We start from the raw sequence: 9,878 nt of genomic DNA on the forward strand, positions 1-9,878 counted from the left end.
CAAGAAATCGCTCCCGGAACCCCGCTGGACTCCCAGGAAACTTTTGGCCAGCTTGGGGGGGCCTCCTGACCCCCACAAGACTTGCCAAAAGTCCAGCGGGGGTCCGGAACGACCTCCTCCGTCGAATCATTTTTGTCTATGGCCGCCGCCATTTTGCGGCGGCCATTTTGAAAAATGGCGCCGGCTGAAGACAACACGATTCTATTGAGGGGACCGTTCCGGACCGCCGCCGTTCTGGACCACCGCTGGATCCCCAGGTAATTTAAAGCATTTGGGGGGGGGGTTCGGGAGGGTGGGGGATTTAATTTAAAGGGTCGGGGTGGGTTTTAGGGGGGTTTAGTGTGCCGGCTCACGATTTTAACGATTTTTCACGATAGTTTACACACCCAAACGGCAACAATACGATTCCCTCCCCCTCCCAGCCGAAATCGATCATTAAGACGATCGAGGACACGATTCACATCTCTAATACTGAACAGAGTTTGGGGGATGTAAGCCATATCCTTCTAACAAAATAAACTCATGCTTTGAAAGGGTATCTCATAAAAATGGAAACTTGCTATGATACATCAGTTTTATTTCTTGGCATTTATTTACATCCAACGTCCATCTATGATAATATTAAATCACAGGAACTGTATGAAAAAAACACAGCTATTTACAAGACTATTCCCACATTTTTACAGTACTTTGGATTTCTTCTTATAAATCTCTATTGAACAAAACTCATAAGTCACAAAGCCCGGCAATATTTTATCATACTGGGAACAAATACTCAGGCTGATTCATGGGGATGGAGGGTAATAACGTTTGGCTCTCTCCAATGTATATTTATTCCTGTGCATTTTTGTACACCTCTGAACTTCACAGGGCAGGATAAAGCTATTGTCTTCAAGAATGAATATAGAGAAAGAAACATTTACACAAATATAGTTTACAATATTTCACCTTTCATTTGATTACTAATCTTGCTAGAATTACACACTATAAATGAGATATTCTTACTGGTTCAAGCCATGTAACAAGAAAGCACATTCAAGCATTTTCACAAGGATTTTTCTCATTCTGTGCCTATGGAAAAATTACACTAAGGAGAGCCCTACATATCTTCATCAAGAGGTCAATTTTAAAAGTGTTGCTCAAGCTAAAATGAAAAGGGGTTGATTTTAAATGTGTTGCTCAGGCTAAAATGTCCGCATACATATGTTCATGAGTTGCGCATGAGCGCTGCGGATTTTAAAAGTCATGATTTATGCACATATATGCACAAGCAAAAAATAAAGGGGGGGGGGGGCAGGGCATGTTTGTCATGTATATAATTTGTTCATTTCATTTTTACCCTTGTTTTTCATTTGTTTTAATCTTATCTATGACATTTTTACAAATATTCTAGTTACGATTGTCTTCTTTTATCATTCACACATTTATGTTGCATTTTGTAAACTGCCCTGATCTCCTTGGAAGGACGGTATATAAATCTTTGTAAATAAAGAAATAAAATGGGTATTCCAGGGTAGGGCCAATTGTTACGCATATAACGCCTTATTTTAAAACCGGAGAACAAGCGTACAGCACCTTGTTAGCTGCATAACTTCAGTGCTGTTCCAGATGAGGATCAAGTCTCCCGTTTTAGGTCTTTCATAACAAGGTGAGTGGGCATGCAGGATGAAGAACCAGAGGATCTGGAAGACCTGAAGACTGACTGGGCAAACTGGTGAAGTAATTGGAAAAACTAGGAATGTCCCTCACATGAGCATGTTTTAAAATCTGCTTACATGTACATTAAAGCCAGCAAAGCTCTACTAAAGGTTGGCGAAGTAAGTTTGCTCACGCAACCTTAAAATTAGGAGCATACTTATCACCCAATACATACATGAATGGGCACATGCACACATTTTAAAATTAGCCTGTTTTGCTCTGGATTGTCTTGCTTTGTTATAAAGCAGCACTCACTACTGACCAGGCCATTCTATATATCACCTTGCCTATTTTGTGGTTCCTTTACTTAATGGTGCAATGCATAAGGGAGCTACTCCCCCCCCCCCCCCCCCAAAGTATACAAAATATGTCTGCCCCCCAAAAGCTTGCATTCAAATAAATATGTAATAAATCCCAGTATGGTGAATGTAACATTTTTGTTTTGCAGACATAAGAGATGGTTAAGCTGAAGTTCAAAGTGTTAATATTACCGCAGAACCTAAAGTATTTTCTAGAACATAAAAGATAAGAAGTCTTCCCCTCTTGAATAAATATCATAGAAAAAGCAACAATTTACAGACTATATTTCTCTTCAGGCCAAATACATTAATTTGAATCATAAGCATTTCCTGCTGGGTTTTCGTAAAACATTCAAACCAGAATGAGCATAAAGCATATAAACACTGACAGCTAGTCAAGATAAGCAGTTATAATAGAAGGAAAGCAATCTGATTTGAAAATGCAGTCTTTGAAGGCAGCCCTAATACTTCAAAACTTAGATATAGTTCCAAATATAATACTATGGTCTCCAATCAGAGGACTATTTAAGAGTACGGTATCTCATTTTGCAAGTGCTTCCTCATATATATGCAAAACAAATAGATAAACAAGCAGGAAAGAATATAAACAATCATAATTCAGGTAAAATACTGGTTGCTAACAATTTCCCTCTTTATTAGGCACTATCAAAAGTGATGTGCATTTGTTTGCAACGAAACAGGAAATAAAACCGGTATTTCCTATTTCGTTGCATTTCGAGGTGGGGGGGGCTGACCAAACGAAAGGAAAACCCACGAAATTTGATGTGATTTTCCTATCTTTTTTGGGGAGGGGGAGAAAGGGCGCATAAAAAAAGACCACAAACCCACCCAACCCCTCAAATTTAATTAAATACAAACCCCCACCGTCCCGACTTCCCACGACTTGCCAAAAGTCCCTGGTGGTCCAGCGGGGGTTCCGGGAGCGATCTCCCCCTCTCAGCCACCGGCTGCCAGTAATCAAAATGGCGCCGGTGGCTCTTTGCCCTTACCATGTGACAGGGGCTACCGGTGCCATTGGTCGTCCCCTGTCACATGGTAAGGACCATCCATTGCTCCTACCATGTGACAGAGGCCGACCAATGGCACCGGTAGCCCCTGTCACATAGTAAGGGCAAAGGGCCACCGGCGCCATTTTAATTACTGGCAGCCGGCGGCCCGAGAGTGGGGAGATTGCTCCCGGGACCCTCAGAGACTTTTGGCAGGTCGTCGGGGGTCGGGACGGTGGGGGTTTGTATTTAATTAAATTTGAAGGGGTGGGTTTCGGGGAGGCTGGAAAAAATCGACCCGAAGCGCGGGAAAATGAAATTTTCCGCGGCGGGCCGAATCACATCTCTTTCGTTGTTTGGTTCCATTAGTAAAACCGGGCATTTCTAAGAAATTAATGCCTGATGTAGCAGGGTTTGGTTTTTTTTTTCAGTATTTAATATTTTACTCCTAAGTAATACTAAAAAGCTGTGTTTTTATCACTATATTATAGTGACATTCTAAACCAAGTGTAGCACAAGACTCTACTAAAGAAATAAATGCAACATTATGCATGTTTTCCTATTTATTACAGGGCTGGATTTAGGTTAACTAGCACTACGTACAAAAACAAATCCCCCCCTTGGCAGCAGCTCCAAGATAGTACTCCCTCCTACAGTATAATCATCTTCCACCACCCCCTCTGCCCTGCTCTTTTTCCCCTGCCTACAGGGCCCAGGGTCCTCTCTCCCCCAGCCTTCAGTCTCCCAACCTTCTACCAACTTTTCTTTCTCTCCCTTTCCTGCTCAGCAGTAAGCCCATCTTTTTCTTATCTATCACCTTTCAGCAGACATCCTTCACCTACCGCTAAAGAGAGAAGCCTTCTTCCTGCCAAACACTCAAGTCTTCTGCTGGCAGACAAGATGTGGGAGGGAGAGGACAGTAGTGCCCCTTTCAGCATTGTGCTGTGTGGTCACATAGGTCAAACAGCCTATGTCATTATTTATAGGCAAAAAATAATACAGAAATCCTTTACAAGTTAACTGATTAGCTGGTATCATTTTATCAACAACTATTTGTTTCAGACCTTTAACTCCTGTAAACAAGAAGTGATAGCTAGTAAGTAACTTGACCATCTAGGTTTACTGCCTACCTGGAAGAAAAATGTACTTTTGTATGTAGAATACAAAAGTACCTTCACTAAGTGCCATATAGTAATGCTAGTTTGTTTTCAGGCATAGTTTATGAAAAATGGGTAAGTGCAGGGATACAACCCTGAGCTTATGACACATTACCATACTGATACAAATCTCAAAAGTAGACTAGTACTAGGTTCTTCATAATATGAATGTTCAGCATCACTGTTCAGTCCTAAAGCATCTCTTAGACATACTGGTGTCCCTTTAAATAAACAAAATGATTCAAACCACTTGTACATTTAAAAAAGGGTTTATTTTGAATGCAACATCTGTTAGCCAGCAGGCTAAATATGCATTCCTTTTATGAAGTTTATCCCATGACAATTTGTGAATACTATGACTTTATTGAATTCAATCTGAGCTTAAAATACATTTTAATTATCAAACAAAATGTAGCTGGCAACATAGAACAATAGCAAAAAATGTTTGAGGGCTTTCAGGCCCCATCTTTCAGCTGTTCACAAAACACTTTGAAGTATGCAGGCTGGTGCCTGATTCTCTTCACCCTCCCAGAATAAAACAAATACATTAAAAAAAAAAAAGAGTGGCCATAGCATCCTAAGGTCAGAAACCCCCCCCCCCCTCCCCTTTCTATGATATTTTTTAGAAGTTACCAAGCCCCTTCCTACTCACCATCCCACTCACTCACCACCTCTAGTGCATCCTTGGGACTTCTTCAAAACACCAGCCAGGAGTGTCATAGTGTCTTCGTATGCCAGATGTGTACAGTAACGTTATCAGTCTGTTTTGATTGGAATGCTGGTATACACTTCTAGGGTTTCTGTCACAGCAACATTGGAAGCGGGTGGGAGCAGATAAGACACTACTGCACTCCTGGCAGGGGTTCTGGGAGGGCCCCAGGGTGTGCAACAGGAAGGGGTTAAGTGACTTCCCAAAAAGTATTGAGGAAAGGAGGGAGGCCTGCCTTAGGGCGTTACAGCTGCATTTTTTCATATTTAGTGGGACATGGATGATCTGGCACTAGCCTATACTTAGTTTAAAGTGTTTTGTGGGCTGGGAGACTGCGGGATCAGGCCTGAATTTTTTTATTTTTTTAAATTTTGCAGCCATTTAACCAGTTTATGTTGAATATAGCCATCTGGGTACACATATCTAGATAACTTTAAACCTAAGGGGTTATATTCAGTTATAGCCAGGTATGTTTAAAGTTTTGTATTGTCGTATTTCAATGAGAAATTACTACTTACCTGATCTAGGCCTCTCATTATTCACTTTAACCTTATTCAATGCACAGTCACTTTCCAAAAAAATGCACCTTCTCAATGATTACCTTATTGACAACAACCCCGACATATGTGCAATAACAGAAACCTGGTTAAAACCCACTGACATATCATTAATAAACCAACTTCCAACACAATCCTTCGACCTTTTCTCAATACCTAGACCGAAAAAGAAAGGAGGAGGAATTCTACTTGCTGCAAAAAAACAATTGGGCATAACCCTACAACTATCATACTCCACTTCAAAACTAGAATGCTCCATATTCAAATCTCAACATCTACAAATATTCCTCATCTACGCCACACCAGGAACTCTAGAGGCTAACCCCTCCCCTCTAATAGAGATGATAGCCAAACACTTAAATTCAGACAAACCAACCATCATATTGGGAGACTTCAACATTCACGTGGACTCCATCCCTCAATCCACTAACTGCGAAACCTTCCTCACCTCCCTCAGTCACCTTGGATTCTCACAAATAATCAACGGGCCCACTCACAAAGCAGGTCATACATTAGACCTCATTTTTATCAACGAGAGCTGGTCCATCCATACCAATCCCACCTGCACGCCAATCCCCTGGTCAGACCACCAGATCATAGACACAACCCTCAAAATGAAAAACACACCACCTACAAACATCTCCAAAACCATCATTCATTTCAGGAAACCATGCTCACTGGAGTTACTCACCGAACAATGCTCTAAAGATCTCAAACAAATAGACCTCTCAGACGCCAACACAGCCACCTCTTCATGGATCAAACTCACGAACAAAATAGCGGACCAGCTCTGCCCAACCTCCTCAAAAACAATCCAACCGGCAAGAGACAACAGAAAACCGTGGTTCACCCCGGAACTCAAAGCCCTAAAACAAAAACTACGAAACAAAGAACAAAGCTGGAGAAACAACCCCTCACCCAAATCCAGACTGGACTACAAAGCCACCCTCAACACCTACAGAAACGCCATACACAAAACAAAAAAGGACTTCTATGCAAAAAGAATTCATAACTTCATCTTCGACTCTAAAGCTTTATTCTCTTACATTTCATCCCTCACCAAACCAACGCCACCTTCCATTCCAGACCAACTAGCACTCAGCAAAGCCAACGAATTAGCCACTTACTTCAAGACAAAAATCTCAAACCTTACTAGCTCACTTACAACCCATCAAACCCTTCCAACACCTCACAGCACATACCTACCCACGCTGAATTCTAGTCTAGAGACATTCGAGCCCACATCAGCCATGGAGATCGAAAATCTACTTAAAAAAATTAAACCATCTTCACATCCCTCGGACCCACTCCCTACTAATCTGCTCACCGCCATCCCTAGCACCGTCGCAAAACCTATTGCGGAAATCATCAATACCTCTCTAGCCATGGGCACAGTTCCTAATCAACTAAAACTTGCAATCCTCAAACCCCTACTGAAAAAACCAACTGCATCACCCACGGACCCAGCCAACTTCAGACCCATTGCAAACCTGCCCCTGATCTCCAAACTCATGGAAAAAGCCGTAAATAAACAACTTTCCGAATATCTCGAGGAGCACAACATTCTTTCCCCTGCACAATACGGTTTTCGGAAATCACTAAGCACAGAGTCCCTTTTGCTTTCTCTCACTGATAATTTACTTTTGAACCTGGAGAAAAAACAGTCATTCTTACTGGTCCTGTTAGACCTATCATCAGCGTTCGACACGGTAAATCACTCACAACTACTAGAACAATTATCAAACATAGGAATCAAAGGCACAGCTCTCAGTTGGTTCAAATCGTTCCTATCAAACAGGTTTTACAAGGTCAGAATTAACAACAAGGAATCTGACCCCATCCTATCAGACCAAGGTGTACCACAAGGTTCATCCCTCTCTCCCACCCTGTTCAACATTTACCTCCTCCCACTCTGCCATCTCCTATCACAACTCAAGCTTACTCATTACCTCTATGCAGATGACATCCAGATCATCATCCCCATCACAGAATCAATTCAAAAAACCTTCGACTACTGGGAGAATTGTCTTCAACCAATTAAACATCTACTCTCCAGCCTGAACCTGATTCTAAACTCCAGCAAAACAGAGTTGCTACTGATTTCCCACAAACCAAACACCCACGTACCCAGCCTGGCACAAAACATGGAGCTCTCTGCAGACGTCAGGAATCTAGGAGCATGGCTTGATAACCAACTTAACCTAAAAAAATTCATTAACACAACCACCAGGGATTGCTTCTTTAAACTACAGGTCCTAAAGAAACTAAAGCCACTCCTTCACTTCAATGACTTTCGCCTCGTTCTTCAATCCATTATTTTTTCGAAACTTGATTACTGCAACTCAATCTTACTTGGCCTCCCCTCTAACAGCATCAAACCCCTACAGATGGTACAAAATGCCGCAGCCAGAATCCTAACTAACACTAACAGAAGAAACCATATTACCCCCATCTTGAGCAACCTCCACTGGCTACCCATTAAACAGAGAATCCTTTATAAAACCTTAACCATCATTCACAAAGCAATCCATAACGACGCACCTATATCTCTACAAATTCAACTTAGGCCACACTTATCTTCTAGACCCATCAGAAACGCCTACAAAGGCACATTAGTCGCAGCTCCTGCCAAATCAACACTAAGAAAAAGAGCTCTCTCCACTGCAGGACCACACCAATGGAATGCGCTCCCACCAGACCTACGACTCGAACCCAATCTACCAGAATTCAAAAAAAGGTTAAAAACCTGGCTCTTCAGGCAAGCATTCCAATTCCCAGAGTGTAAATAAGCACCTCCTCCTGACTTTCAGATCCAACCATTGTAGGGTGTCACGAATTGCTTGACACTTAATTTCTTACACGTAATTTCTTACATGTACTTGCTTAGTCGCAATGCCTATTTAACAGTCATTTAATAGAGGACATATTATATAACCGTTTACTGCAGTCGATATACGCTACTAAAGTCCATTGTAAAAAGGGGAACACACACATACCATTCAAAACACGAACAAGGTTATTTACTATTTGTTAAATATTATTGATACTCTCATTGTTCCTTGTAATAATGTTAATGTTAATGTTCATTGGTTGATTGTTATTGTTCAATGTTCTATGTAAAAAACCCCGGTCTAACCTCCCAGACCAGGGCAACCTTTTTGTTACATGTAAACCGGATTGATTTGTATTGCATACAGGAATTCCGGTATATAAAAATTAAAAATAAATAAAATAAATCATTTCCTTTTCCTTAGACCAGACAGATGAATTCAGAACCAGTGGGTTATGCACCTCTACCAGCAGATAGAGACAGAACAAAACTGACGTCACAGTATATATATATATATACTCCTACACTGACATCAGCCTGCCAGTATTCTCTTCAAAAGCCAACTATGGACAGATTAGCGAAAACTTGATTAATAACAGAGAACCATTTCAGTCCTCAGCCAACAGGAAATATTGAGCTCAGACAAAGAAAACATTAACACTAATCTAAGGACTGGTCTAACACTTACCAGTAACCCCAGAACACGTAGACATGCAGGAGGATCATAACACAATCATTCGGCAGCCAAGGGCAGTAAGCTGAATTCATCTGGTCTAAGGAAAAGGAAATTATCAGATAAGTAGTAATTTCTCATTTCCTAGTATCCAGACAGATGAATTCAGAACCAGTGGGATATACCCAAATAGGGAGGCCACCCATGGTCCTATTACAACCACACGAACAAAGGCTGTACATCCAGACGATAAATACCTGGAAAAGGTGTGTAAGGAGGACCAATTCGCAGCTCAGCAACTGTCAACAGAAGCCAACAAACTAACGTCTGCCCAAGACACCGCCTGAGCCATAACCTGACTAGATAACGGCTTTTCCCTGTACGTACCTGGATCAGTCCAGACCGTGGGTTGAGCCTCCTGTCCAGCAGATGGAGACAGACCAAAACTGAAAGGGTATCATATCAGGACAGCCTACCCTGCAACCCTTCAGTATTTGTCTGTCTCCAGCAGGTGGAACAGCTCACCCTGTGGTTTCCTGTTAGCTTGCCCTTTTCTGTGAGATGTCTCCTTTTTCTTTCAGGGCAAGCTCAATCAAGTATCTCTCTAAATTATCTGTTTTAAATAAATAAATAAATAAATAAATAAATGAATGAATATTTTGTCTGTGTCAGGGTGACAGTGCTGTCGCCCTCGCTCTTGGGGGGCCTAGTGGGGCTTGCCCCTTGACTTTGTTAGCCTAGGCTCCCTTCCCGGTGACCTTAGTACTGAAGGGCGATACTGGTGGTGCCAGTCACTCCCCCTCCAGCTCCTGCCTTTTTCTGAGAAGTCTCAGTCCTCAGTATTTGGCAGGGAAGTTTCATTCCCCTGATTTAAAAAAAAAAAAATTAATAAAGGAAAGAAGGTCAATCAAGAAGGAGTCAGTTCTTATTGCTGATAGGCAGGAGCCA

General features: G+C 41.7%; 1 protein-coding gene across 3 annotated transcripts in view; it reads right to left on the reverse strand.

The window, feature by feature from the left end:
• The window catches only part of PTPDC1 (protein tyrosine phosphatase domain containing 1), a 91,524-nt gene extending 88,549 nt beyond the window's left edge, over positions 1-2,975 (reverse strand). For 2 of the 3 annotated variants that reach the window (XM_029600839.1, XM_029600841.1), the window contains exon 1: positions 2,906-2,966. The gene's annotated coding sequence lies outside the window, so the exon portion shown is untranslated. Of the gene's footprint in view, positions 1-2,876 lie in introns of all 3 variants that reach the window. The other variant, XM_029600840.1, reaches the window with a different exon arrangement.
• Positions 2,976-9,878: the final 6,903 nt, after the last annotated feature.

The sequence above is a fragment of the Rhinatrema bivittatum genome, chromosome 4 (assembly GCF_901001135.1).
Source record: "Rhinatrema bivittatum chromosome 4, aRhiBiv1.1, whole genome shotgun sequence".
Classification (NCBI taxonomy): Eukaryota; Metazoa; Chordata; class Amphibia; order Gymnophiona; family Rhinatrematidae; genus Rhinatrema; species Rhinatrema bivittatum.